A 14768-nucleotide genomic window follows, 5' to 3' on the forward strand; every position below is an offset into this window, starting at 1 on the left:
ACCATCACAAAAGCCTCCAAACCCTCCGCTTCTGCATCTCCCGCTGATCCAACCAGTACCCTTCCACTGACACCCTCCTTCGACTGACTGACCTGGTCCTCACTCTTAACAACTTCTCCTTCCAATCCTCCCACTTCCTCCAAACCAAAGGAGTAGCCATGGACACCCGCATGGGCCCCAGCTATACCTGCCTCTTTGTCAGATATGTGGAACAGTCCATCTTACGAAGCTACACTGGCACCATCCCCCACCTTTTCCTCTGCTACATTGATGATTGTATTGGCGCTACCTCGTGCTCCCATGAGGAGGCTGAACAGTTCATCTACTTTACTAACACCTTCCACCCGACCTCAAATTTACCTGGAATGTCTCAGACACCTTCCTAGACCTCTCAATTTCTATCTCGGGCCACCGACATTTACTACAAACCGACCAACTCCCACAGCTACCCAGATTACACCTCCTCCCACCCTGCCCCCTGTAAAAACACCATCCCATATTCCCAATTCCTTCGCCTCCACTACATCTGCTCCCAGGAGGAAAAATTCCACTACTGACCAGCCCAAATGGCCACCTTCTCCAATGACCACAATTTAGCCTCCAATGTGGTCCCCGATGCTCTGCACCACATCTCCTCCACTTCCCACACCTCCGCCTTGAACCCCGTCCCTCCAATTGCCACCAGGGCAGAACCCCACTGGTCCTCACCTTGCACCCCACCAACCACCAGATACATCGTATCATCCTCCATCATTTCCGCCACCTCTAAACAGACCCCACCACCAGGGATATATTTCCCTCCCCACCCCAATCAGCATTCTGGCGAGACCACTCCCTCCGCAGCTCCCTCGTCAGGTCCACACCCCCCACCAAGCCAATCTCCACTCCTGGCATCTTCCACTGAAACCTCCCGCCTCACCACCCTCCAAGGCCCCAATGTATCCTTCTATATCTGTCGCAAATTCACTCGCACCTCCACACACATCATTTACTGTATGCGCTGCACCCAATGTGGTCTCCTCTACACTGGGGAGATAGGACGCCTACTTGCGGAACATTTCAGGGAACACCTCTGGGGCACCTGCACCAAACAACCCAACGACCCCGTGGCTGAACACTTTAACTCCCCCTCCCACTCCGCCAAGACATGCAGGTCCTTGGCCCCCTCCATCACCAGACCCTGGCCACATGACACCTGGAGGAAGAGCGCCTCATCTTCCGCCGAGGAACCCTCCAATCACACGGGATGAATACAGATTTCTCCAGCTTCCTCATTTCCCCTCCCTCCACCTTATCTCGGTCCCAATGCCCGGATTCAACACCGCCTTCTTGACCTGCAATCTTCTTCCCGACCTCTCCGCCCCCTACCCCTCTCCGGCCTATCACCCTCACCCTCACCTCCTTCCACCTATCGTATTCCCAGTGTCCCTCCCCCAAATTCCCCCTCCCACCACTACCTTTTTATCTCAGCCCGCTTGGCACACCAGCCTCATTCCTGAAGAAGGGCTTATGCCCGAAACACCGATTCTCCTCCTCCTTGGATGCTGCCTGGCCTGCTGCGCTTTTTCAGCACCACAACTTTCAACTCTGGTCTCCAGCATCTGTAGTCCTCACTTTCTCCTAACAATGCCACACCCCCAGCCTTTTTTCTAACCATCTTCTCATTTTGTAATGAAACATCTAAATCCCAGAACCTGCAACAGCTATTTTCCTGTCCCTGGTATATCCATGTCTGTGAAATAGCCACAACTTCAAAATGCCAGGTATCCACCCATGGATCAAGATCAGCCACCTTATTCTGGATGCCCCTGCTATTGACATAGACACACTTCAAACCAACATTTTGCTTGTCGGTGCCCTCTTGCAATCCTGAAAACTTATTTTGGATCTCCCTACGCTCAACCTCCTGTATACTTGACTACAGTTTAGGTTCCAAACCCCTGCTGAATGAGTTTAAACACACCGAAAGAACATTAGCAAATTCCCCCACCACCACCCCCCTCCCAAGCCCCAGGATATTGGTACTCCTCTGGTTCAGGTGAAGACTATCCTGTTTGTAGAGGTCCGAACTACACCAGAAAGAGCCCCCATTATCCAGGAATCCAAAATCTCCCTCCTGCACCATCTCTGCAGCCATGTGTTCAACCTTCTCTCTCCCTCATCATTGCCTTGCTAGCATGTGGCACAGGCAACAAACCAATGATAATTTCCTGAATGATAACTTGTAACCTGTTCATTAATTTCTTTACCAGTTCAGGAAAGTGTTCAGCTGGAAGTTCCAATCAGGTAAGGAGGATTTTGGAAAATGTCAACTATTTCCGAAATGTCTGGAATTTTAGCCAGATAGATTTAGTTTTAGCTTGCAAAAAAATCAGATTATTTTGCTTTGACACTATATTCACAGAAAAATGCAGCATTTCTGCAGAAATCCTCTGTTGAGAATTCACAAGGTTTATTTAGTTCCTCAAAAAATCTTGTGATTTGGTTTTGTAAAGATAAAAGTTTTACAAGTATTTGTCCTTGCAATTTAGAACCATGGGGCAGATCTGCACTGAGTAATTCATCATCAAGCTGAGGCATGTTACGAAATAGGAAATGCTGTGATGCTTTTGCTTCAATGTAAGTTACAATAATCATAACTTTCTTTGATGTCTCACTGAAAACAGTAGATTTGGCACAGAGATTCATCTGATGCAAAAGACAATGAAAGGAAATCAAAGTACATTCTTTTTGAAGTAATGCAACAAATTCGTCACATTTTCCTCTCATCAAAGGTGCACCATCTAGGCATTCACTTATTAAATTATAGAAGTTCAGTTTCACTTCACGGCATTTTCCTTTGGAGACAGTGAAGGTATCAATTCCTTGTGTCATCACTGTAAGTGTACCCAAAGCCAGAAACTCATCATGGCAATGAAAATCCGCAGTTAAAACACGAATAAAGAATAACACCTATAGTGAGTCAGTAATGTCAGTAGGTTCATCCAAAGCAATTGAACAATAAATGTCCTCACTTGGCATATTGTATGAAGTTGCTTTGTTACATCGAAGACTAATTAATGTTGCCAGTCAATTACAGTCCATCTTGAAAGACATAGTTATACAGCCAGAGAGTCAGAGAGATGTACAGTAGGGAAACAGACCCTTCAGTTCAACTCATCCATTCTGACCTGATATCCTAAACAAATCTAGCCCCATTCGCCATCACTTGACTCATATCCCTCTCAATCCTTCCTGTTCAAATACCCATCCAGAAGGCTCTTAAATGTTGTAATTGTACCAGCCTCCACCACTTCTCCAGACAGCTCATTCCATACATGCACCACACTCTACGTGAAAATGCTACCCTTTAGGTCCCCTCTAAATATTTCCCCTCTCGCCTGAAGCCTATGCCCTGTCATTCCAGGGAAAACAGCCCCAGTCTATTCAGCTTCTCCCTGCAGCTCAAAACCTCCAAACCTGACAGCATCCTTACAAATCTTTTCTGAACTCTTTCAAGTATCACAACATCCTTCTAATCAAGGAAGACTGGAATTGCACACAATATTACAAAAATGGTCTAAATGTCCCGTACAAGTGCAACATGACCAGTGGAATGATCCAACTCCTTTACTTGATGTGCTGACCAATAAAGGAAAGCATACATCACCTTCTTCACTATCCTAATTACCTGTGACTCCACTTTCAAGGAACTATGAACCTACACTCCAAGGTCTCTTTGTTCAGCAACACTCCCCAGGACCGTATCATTAAGTGTATAAGTGCTGCCCTGATTTGCCTTTCCAAAATGCAGTTCCTCACATTTATCAAAGTTAAACTCCAATGGCCACTCCTCAGCTAGTGGCCCATCTGATCAAGATCCCACTGAACTCTGAAGTAACCTCCTTCACTCTCCACTACATCTCCAATTTTGATGTAATCTGCAAATGTACGAAGTATACCTCCTATGTTCGCATCCAAGTCATTTATATAAATGCTGAAAAATGGTGGACCCAGCACCTATCCTCATGGCACACCACTGGTCACAGGCCTCCAGTCTAAAAAGAAACCCTGAACTACCACCCTCTATCTTCTAGCTTCAAGCCAGTTCCTTATCCCTGTATTCTATGTGATCTCACCTTGCTAACCAGTCTACCATGAGGAGACTTGTTGAATGCCTTACTGAAATCATATAGATCACATCCACCACTCTGGCCACACTAATCCTTTGTTACTTCTTCAAATCACTCAATCCAGTTGGTGAGATATGATTTCCCACACACAAAGCAACGTGGACTATCCTTAATCAATGCTTGCCTTTCCAAATACACATAAACCTGTCCCTCAGGATTCCCTCCAAAAACATGCCCATCACCGAAGTCAGGCTTACTGGTCTATTGTTCCCTGAGTTTTCTTTACTACCTTTCTTAAATAGTGGCGCCATGTTAGCTCAATTCCAGTCTTCCAATACCTCACCTATGACTACCAATGATACAAATATCCCAGCAAGGGACCCAGCAATCACTTCCCTAGCTTCCCACAGAGTTCCATGGTATACCTGATTAGGTCCTTGGGATTTATCCATCTTTATGTATTTTAAGACATCCAGCACCTCTTCTCTGTAATATGGACATTTTTCAAGATATCACCATTGACTATCCTGCATTCCATATCGTCTATGTTCTTCTCCACAGTAAACACTGACGCAAAATACTCATTTCGTATCACCCCTATCTCTTGGGGTTCCAAACATAAGGTGCCTTGATGGTCTTTGAGTGGCTCTATTCTCTCCCTAGTTATCCTTCTCTTCTTAATGTATTTATAAAATCCCTTTGGATTTTCCTTAACCCTATTTGCCAAAATGATCACATGTCCCCTTTTTGCCCTCCTGATTTCCCCCTTAAGTATACTCCTACTGCCTTTATATTGTTCTCAGGATTCACGGTGATATCTGCTGTTTATGCCTGACATATGCTTCCTTCTTTTATTTTGAACAAAATCTCAATTTTTCTAGTCATTCAGCACTTCCTACACCTACCAGCCTTGCCTTTCAACCTAGCAGCAACATTGAGTCCCTGGACATTTCTGAAGGCCTCCCATTTTCCAGCCATCCCTTTCCCCGTGAATATCTGCCCCCAATCAACTTTTGCAAGTTCTTGCCTCATAATGTCAAAATTGACCTTCCTCTAATTTAGAACTTTAACTTGTACTTCCGATCTATTCGTTTCCATCACTATTTTAATAAAATTATGGGGATGCCCACAGATCTCCTCCTCTGACACCTCAGTCATCTGCCCTGCCTTATTATGTCCCAAGAGTATGGCAAGTTTTGAACCTTCTACAGGAGGTACATCCGCATACTGAATCAGAAAATGTTCTTGTATACATTTAATAAATTGCTCTCCATCTAAATCCTGAGCACTATGGCAGTCCCAGTCGATGTTTGTAAAGTTAAAATCTCCAACCTAAACAATGTATTATTCTTTCAGATAACTGAGATTTGCCTACAAATTTGTGTTTCAATTCCCCACTGTCTACTTGAGGAGTCTATAGTATAAACCCACTAAGATCCACATCCCCTTCTTATTTCTCAGTTTCAACGAATTAAAATCACAGACATACTCGAAGGAATATCCTCCCTAAGTACAGCCATAATGTTATCTCTCTTATCAACTCCCCCTCTCCTCTTGCTCTCCTTTCTATTCTTCCTGTCGTATTTGTATCCTGGAACGTGGAGCTGTCAGTGCTGCCCGTGTCTGAGCCGCATCTCTGCAATTTCTATGATACCGCAGTCCCATGTTTGTCAACATGCTCGGAGTTCATCTACCTCCCCTGTGATGGCTCCTGCATTGACATAAATGTGTTTTAATTTATCAATCCTTCCTTCTTTTCTGCTTTGTTCTGCTTGATCTGCCTATTTGACTTGCTCCTCTTCCCAGCTGTACCAGTCACAAACTGATTTCTTTCCTCACTATCTTCTTGGATGCCACCAAGAACATTAGTTCCATTCCAATTCAGGTGCAATCCATCCTTCTTATACAGATCACTTCTACCCCAGAAGAGATTCCAATGATCCAAAAATGTGAACCCTTCTACCCTGTACCACCTCCTCAACCAAGCATTCGTCTGCTCTATCCTCCTGTTCCTACTCTCACTAGCTTGTCGCACCGGGAGTAATCCAGATATTACTAGCCTCGAGGACCCATTTTTAACTTCCTGTCTAACTTTTTATATTCTCCCTTCAGATCTTTTTCCCTCATCTTTTTCCCTCCCTACGCCATTAGTTCAAATGTGCACAACACCTCCTCTGCACATTGGTCCCTCTTCCCTTTGACAATATTCTACACTCCCTCCAGAATGTCCTTGATCCTGTCACCAGGGAGGTAACACTTCATTCTGATTTCTCGCTGCCGGCTGCAGACACATCTTGTCTGTGCTTCTAACCAGAGAATCCCCTGTCACAATCAATCACTTGGAACCTGATGTGTCCCCCATTACATTAGACATAGTTTCAGTACCAGAAACTTGGCTGTTCATGCAACATTTCCCTGAGAGTCATTCAGCCCCTATGTTTTGCAAAAGAGCATACTTTTTTTGAGATGGGGATAGCCACAGAAGACTCCTGTACGACCTGCCTCCCTCTCCTACCTTTCCTGGAGGTAACCCATCTACCTGAACATATCTGTGCTTTTTCTTCCTTCCTCTAACTGTTGTTTCTCCATATTAACCTTATCTAAATTGAAACATTGTACTAGTTCAACAATGCATTATTTTATGATTTCCACATCGCTAAATGGCTTGGTCTTTCTTCCAAGTATATATGCTACTTTATAAGTTACTTCAGCAATGTCAGTCCCTTGTGCTAAAATAGTTTTAATCACTTGCTGCTGCTGCTTTGCCTTTCATTTTCTTAAGTGCAGACTTTCAGGGTTTTCTAACCAATTTAGTGAAATTGTGGTGTTCATGATTTGCATTCTGCTGATGTGCATTGTACTTTTTCACTGTTGCAATTATGTCATCGCAGAGCCAATACATCATTTTATCTTTCACAACAACTACCCATTTTTCACTGAACACTCTTTTCTCTTCCTTTAATGTTCCTTTCTTAGTTTTTGACATGACTAGGTGACCAATAAACATTTTTAAAATGATACATAGATTTTAAAAGGCTGATTCAGTATTTGTGGACAAAAAGACAGATTTTAATTGTTACTTCCCATGCGAATTGTTTCCAATCTCTTGTAGTTTTCCCACTTCCCCAGTAACATTGACTGGCGCATTTGCACAGCCCACTGATTCATCACTGGTTTTCTGATTATTCTGTTGCTCGTAATATTGTGTTGCCATTTCTATTCTTAAGGATTTTTATATTCCCGCAAGGGATAGTGGGTGTCACTGGACATACCAGCAAGTATTGTCCATCCCCTAATTGCCCAGATGGCAGATAAGAGTCAACCACATTGCTGTGGGTCTGGAGTCACACATAGGCTCAGACCAGGTAACGATTGTTGTTTCCTTCCCTAATGCTCATATGTGAGGCAGATGTGCTTTTCCAACAATCAGCAACAGTTCATAGTTAAAAATGGACTCGTAATTCCAGATTTCTATGGTCTTTTAATGGTGGCCTATCCAAGAATCAGTTATTCCAAATAAGAGCATACAACAATACAGCACAGTCTAGGCACTTCGGACCTCGATGTTGCGCCAGCCTGTGGAACCAATCTGAAGCTTATCTAGGTTTAGATTAGAGTGTTACTGGAAAAGCACAGCATGTCAGGCAGCATCCGAGGAGCAGGAAAATCGACGTTTCGGGCAAAAGCCCTTCATTAGGACAGAAAGACTTATCTATCCAACACAATTCCATTATCATCCATATGGTTGTAGGCTTGCTCGCTGAGCTGAAAGGTTCATTTCTAGACGTTTCATTACCTTACGAGGTAACATCTTCAGTGGACCTCATGCAAAGCAATGCTGAAACTTCCTGCTTTCTATTTATGTGTTTGGTTTTCTTTGGGTTGGTGATGTCGTTTCCTTTGGTGATGTTATTTCCTGTGGTGAAGTCACTTCCTGTTCCATTTCTCAGGAGGTGGTAGATGAGGTCTAACTTGATGTGTTTGTTGATAGTGTTCTGGTTGAAATGCCATGCTTATAGGAATTCTCATACATGTCTTTGTTTGGCTTGTCCTAGGATGGATGTAGTGTCCCAGTCGAAGTGGTGTCCTTCCTCATCCGTATGTGAGGATACTAGTGAGAGAGGGTCATGTCTTTTTGTGGCTAGTTGGTGTTCATGTATCCTGGTGGATGGTTTTCTGCCTGTTTGTCCAATGTATTCTTTATTACAGTCCTTGCACATTTTTTTTGTAAATAACGTTAGTTTTGCTCATTGTCTGTGTGGGGTCTTTCAAGTTCATTAGCTCCTGTTTTAGTGTGTTGGTGGGTTTGTGGGCTACCATGATGCCAAGCGTTCTGAGTAGTCTGGCAATCATTTCTGAGATGTCTTTGATGTAGGGGAGTGTGGATAGGGTTTCTGGACGTGTTTTCTCTGCTTGTTTGGGTTTGTTGGTGGGAAATCGGTGGACTGTGTTTAATGGGAACCCATTCTTTTTGAACACACGGTATAGGTGATTTTCCTCTGTTCCGCGTAGTTCCCTTGTGCTGCAGTGTGTGTTGGCTCGTTGAACTAATGTTCTGATGCAGCTTCATTTGTGGGTGTTGGGATGATTGCTTCTGTAGTTCAATATTTGGTCTGAATGTGTTGTTTTTCTGTAGACGCTGGTTTGAAGTTCCCCATTGGCTATTCGCTCCACCGTGGCATCTAGGAATGGCAGTTTGTTGTTGTTTTCCTCCTCTTTAGTGAATTTTATGCCAATAAGAGTATTATGGATAGTCTTGAAGGTTTCCACTAACTTGTTTTTATTTAGTGATGGCAAAGGTGTCACCACGTCGCGGACCCAGAGTTTTGGTTGGATCATTGGCAGAGCTGTTTGCTCAAGTCTCTGCATTACAGGCTCTGTTTAGAACCCTAAGAACCATGGCATTCCAACCAGAACTCTATCAACAAACACATCCAGTTAGACCCCAGCTACCACCCCATGAGAAAAATAACAGGAAATGACATCACGACAAGAAATAACATAACTACTAAGACTTTATAAAGCTCTGGTTAGGCCCCATTTGGAGTACTGTGTCCAGTTTTGGTCCCCACACCTCAGGAAGGACATACTGGCACTGGAACGTGTCCAGCGGAGATTCACACGGATGATCCCTGGAATGACAGGTCTAGCATATGAGGAACGGCTGAGGATACTGGGATTGTATTCGTTGGAGTTTAGAAGATTAAGGGGAGATCTAATAGAGACGTACAAAATAATACATGGCTTTGAAAAGGTGGATGCTAGAAAATTGTTTCTGTTAGGCGAGGAGACTAGGACCCGTGGACACAGCCTTAGAATTAGAGGGGGTCATTTCAGAACGGAAATGCGGAGACATTTCTTCAGCCAGAGAGTGGTGGGCCTGTGGAATTCATTGCCACGGAGTGCAGTGGAAGCCGGGATGCTAAATGTCTTCAAGGCCGAGATTGATAGGTTCTTGTTGTCTAGAGGAATTAAGGGCTACGGGGAGAACGCTGGCAAGTGGAGCTGAAATGCGCATCAGCCATGATTGAATGGCGGAGTGGACTCGATGGGCCGAATGGCCTTACTTCCACTCCTATGTCTTATGGTCTTATGGTCTAACATCACCAACGGAAATTACATCACCAACCCAAAGAAACCCAAACATGTAAATAGAAAGCAGGAAGTTTCAGCATTGCTTCACATGAGGTCCACGGAAGATGTTACCTAGTGAGGTAATGAAACGTCTAGAAATGAACCTTTCAGCTCAGCTGTCAAACCTACATCCAAAACCTCAGCTTGAGCTATAAATCTTCTCAACACTCGCTATCATCCATATTGGCGTCCATGTTCATAGATCCCTGAAAGTTATCACCCAGGTTTATAGGGTTGTTAAGAGGACATATTGTGTATTAGCTTTTATCAGTAGTGGGATTGAGTTTCAGAGCCATGAGGTCATGCTGCAACTGTACAAAACTCTATTGTTTCTGCACTTGGAGTATTGCATACAGTGCTGGTCACTACATTATGGAAAGGATGTGGGAGCTTTGGAAAGGGTGCAGAGGAGATTTACTAGGATGTTGCCTGGTATAAAGGGAAGGTCTTATGAGGAAAGGCTGAGAGACGTAAGGCTGTTTTGTTTCCAGAGAAGAAGGTTGAGAGGTGACTTAATTGAGACATATAAGATAATCAGAGGGTTAGACAGGGTGGCTAATGAGAGCCTTTTTCCTCAGGTGATGTGTCTAGCATGAGGGAACATAGCATTAAATTGAGGGGTGATAGAGCTAGGATAGAGGTCAGAAGTACTTTCTTTACTCAGAGTAGTTGGAGCATGGAACCCACTGCCTGCAACAGTAGTAGACTCACCAAACTTCAGAGCATTTAAATGGTCATTGGATAAATACTTTAATCCCATCAGTTTTGCTAATGACATTTATTTACAGATACTGAGTTAATTAAGTTCTCCTGCTACATTCCGCAAAATATTGGGACACATAATTGCCTTCATGCATCACTTTCTCTTCACATGCTGAAGCTCATACAGTCACCTTTAATGGTTCCCATCAGCAGAATCTCATGCTTTCCCACCTTCTAATCAATTGGTTTGTCCTCCATTTGTTGAGATCTACACATTGAACAAGTGTTGCAGTTCATCCACACACATTTCATGACTGCCAACGCCAATTTATTGTTGTCCCTTGCGGTCGCATTCGCTGTTTATTGTATCCAGCTCATACCTCAAACCATCATAGCTTCCTTCATTTCAATTCAGTACCCTTGTCTCAGAATCAACTTCACACTCTCCATTTAGTGAACATTTCTATCATATGATATCATACTATGACCATTTTCCCCAAAGTGACCTTGTTAAATTGCAAAATAACTTATATTTCCCCCGAACTTTGAACAATTGTGTTGCATTGGAAATATTCCAATGTTTCAGAATCCCAGGATTTTTGGCAGCGTACTACAGATGCATCTATCATCTTTTTATCGATTTGTCTATGTAGCACCTAGTATCTAGCAGCCATATTGGTCAGTCACCAGCAATGGCAACACTAAGCTCCAGTGCCAGCTTTCCCACATAGGCCTCAATCAGTAATGTGGAGTACCGAAGCATCACCAGTGGCAAGAATGCATCACTATTCGACAGCCCTCAGATTCACATAGAACATAGAACATAGAACAATACAGCGCAGTACAGGCCCTTCGGCCCTCGATGTTGCGCCGATCAAAGCCCACCTAACCTACACTAACCCACTATCCTCCATATACCTATCCAATGCCCGCTTAAATACCCATAAAGAGGGAGAGTCCACCACTGCTACTGGCAGGGCATTCCATGAACTTATGACTCGCTGAGTGAAGAACCTACCCCTAACATCAGTCCTATATCTACCCCCCCCTTAATTTAAAGCTATGCCCCCTTGTAATAGCTGACTTCATACGTGGAAAAAGGTTCTCACTGTCAACCCTATCTAACCCCCTAATCATCTTGTACACCTCTATCAAGTCACCCCTAAACCTTCTTTTCTCCAATGAATACAACCCCAAGTGCCTCAGCCTTTCCTCATAGGATCTTCCTACCATAACAGGCAACATCCTTTATCACATTATTCTTATCCAGATGTGCATAAATCCTATCACAATCCTATCATGTCTCACTTACCTGCTTTGGCACTGCCTAGTTACTGGAACATTCAAGCACCAGCAAATATATCAATCAATTACCAGAAATACAACCATCCAATGATCATGACCAGCACAATCTCTGGTCATTTATTAAGTACCTGGCAGAAACAGGAGAGTTGCCGACCAAAGAAACCTAGAAGTTGAGGGTCATAGTTCCTTGAAAGCGGTTTTCAGGTAGATAGGGTGGTGAAGGAAGTGTTTGTTATGCTTGCCTTTATGAGTCAGTGCCTTTACTAGTCAGTAGGGGTCGGGAGGTCATGTTACACCTGTACATTTGGAATATTGAGTGCAGTTCTGGTCTCAATGCCATAATAAAGATATTGTGAAATCTGAAAGCAGTCAGAAAAAAGTTACACGGATGTTGGTAATGTTAGAGAATTTGAGCGCTTGGAACTGTCTCAATGTCTCGTGGCTCTTTTTCCTGGAGCGTCTGAGGATGGTGGGGTGATCTTATAGAGTTTTATAAAATTATGAGGGGCATGGAGAGGGTAAATAGACAAGGTCTTTTCCACTGGGTCAGGGAATTTAAAGCTAGAGCACATAGGTTTAAGGTGAGAGGAAAAAGATTTAAAAGGGACTGAAGGGGCAATATTTTCATGCAGAGGGTTGTCTGTGTATGTAAAAATGCCAGAGAAAATGCTGGAGGCTTCTACAATTATGACATTTCAAAGCCATCTGGATGGGTACATGAAGAGGAAGAGTTTCGAGGTTAATGGGCCAAATGCTGGCACCTGGGAAGAGATTAATTTAGGCTATCTGGTCGGCATGGATGAGTTAGACTGGAGGATCTAGTTCCATGTTGTACATCTCCATGATTCCATGAATCTATATCTACTGACTATCATTTCAAACAGTCACTAGCACAGACATAATTTAGTTATCCTAAGACTTTGACATGAACGAGATGAATCCACCCATTCATTGGAATTAGCATTATCCAGTCACAAGCAATAACATTCTGTGATTATCAGTAGAAATCATCAACCTTTATGCTCAGTCACAATTCCCGGTACCTTCTGAAAATGGTGGAGAAGTAACATCTGCAGCAAGGAGAGGTATCCGTGAATGACCACCCGCAGTATCCCACCTGAAGGGTAAATAATCGGTCACTCGCAGGTGAAACATCATAATAACATAACCAAAAAGCACATGACTATCAACAGTAATCACTGGTCAGTATCTCAATACCTAGTCTGCGATAATAACCAACTAATCACCAGCATCATCGCTTCATCAATATCCGAAGCTCATGCACATCAGAAAATATTTAATTAGCAGCACAGCCATCCTCCAGAGACTGAAACAGCTTTCAGTCGTCAGATATCACCAAGTAACACAATCACAGGGTCAGCAGCGTCATCTATCATCACTACCAGACAATGCATTGCAGAATTAGGACACCATTTGAACAAACGAGTCAGCACCAGTCATCCATTGGGCATCAATGAGAGATAATTCAACACTGGATTTAACAGATGGGGATTACCGTTTGAAAAGCAAATATTTTAAAAAGTGTTGAAGTTTCATGATATAAATTCTACCGATTTGATTGAAGACCCGAGGTCCTAACAAATTCCAAGCTCCCTGTCCAGCAGCTTTAACTTCAGCTCTTTAGGTAAAGACACAAACAATTCAAAGTGATTCTTTGAATGGTTGGAATAGTCTAGTTCAAGCAACACCGAGACTGGAGCCATGGGGTCTTCATTGTGCCCGCAAGGACGTACCCATACACTTAAGATCTAATTTGCAAATATTTAAGAACTGCATTTATACGGAAACATGCAGCAGTAATGGCAGAAGTGATCTTGAACAACACGGAACTGGCTTTAACTTCCTTTCAACGTTCTCAAATCTAGGGCAAGGTTAAAATCATGACCCTTTATCACTTCCGCTATTATAGGTAGGGTCACATGGCAGTGCACTAAATTCCCGGCGACTGTCAAATCTTTCCATTCTCGCAAGCATCAGTACCTTTCAGTGAGAAGTGTGACCTCGTTCTTTGCAAAGAATGTCCGCATCTGCTGTACTCTGGTACCTGTAAACGGCGGGCATTATTTACTCATGTAGGTATATACTTATAGAGATGTGTTTGTATACCTGCCTGTTAAACAGCAACGGAAACGATGGAAATGTAACCTCCGTTCATTGCTTATTGTCGCTTTCTGTGGTTTTGTTGTGTTTCCGTATGCATTGTTTCTTTCTTTCGAACATATCTTGTCATTATTAATTCTGCCCATAATCTCTGTTTCGCTTTATTTCTGTCAGCTACTGAAGTGTACAATCTGACAATGCAGCAGCTCCCCGATCGTGTGACTGCGCTGAAAGGTGCTAATATATCCATGAATTGCTCGGTGACACTTTTCCTTCCCGGCGCAAGGGCGGACTTCTCTTGGAGGATAAATGGCCAAGACAACAGTTTGGCTCCGGCCAAAGGTAAAATGATAATGTCACACAGGCAAGAAGATTCCGAGTTTCACCTGCTGAATGTGAGTTTCGAAGATTCCTGCGTGTATTACTGCAGCACTACTGAACGGGGAGGAAAGATTTCCAATGGTGGTGGGACTAAGCTTATTGTTCACGGTGAGTGACACTGCGGAAACAATGGAACACGTAATTCATATCAGCGAATAGCAGCTGCTGAGAACCATAGAGTCATAGAGTCACAGAGTCAAAAATTTGTGCAGCGTGAAACTTACTCTTCGATCCAACACATCCATGCCTTCTGGAAATGCTAAACAAATCTAGTCCCATTTGCTAGAATTTGGTCCACATCCGTGTAAACCCTATCTCCTCATATACCCGTCCAGATGCCTTTTAAATGTCGTAATTATTCCAGCCTCCATCACTTCCTCTGGCAGCTCAATCCATACACGCACCATCCTCTAAGTTAAAAAGGTACCCCTTAGGTCTCTTTTGCTTCTTTCAACTCTCAACATAAACCTATGCACTCTAGTTTTAGACTCCCCTCGGTGGAAAAGACTTTGG

Source organism: Chiloscyllium punctatum, chromosome 26, assembly GCF_047496795.1.
Source record: "Chiloscyllium punctatum isolate Juve2018m chromosome 26, sChiPun1.3, whole genome shotgun sequence".
NCBI classification, from domain to species: Eukaryota; Metazoa; Chordata; class Chondrichthyes; order Orectolobiformes; family Hemiscylliidae; genus Chiloscyllium; species Chiloscyllium punctatum.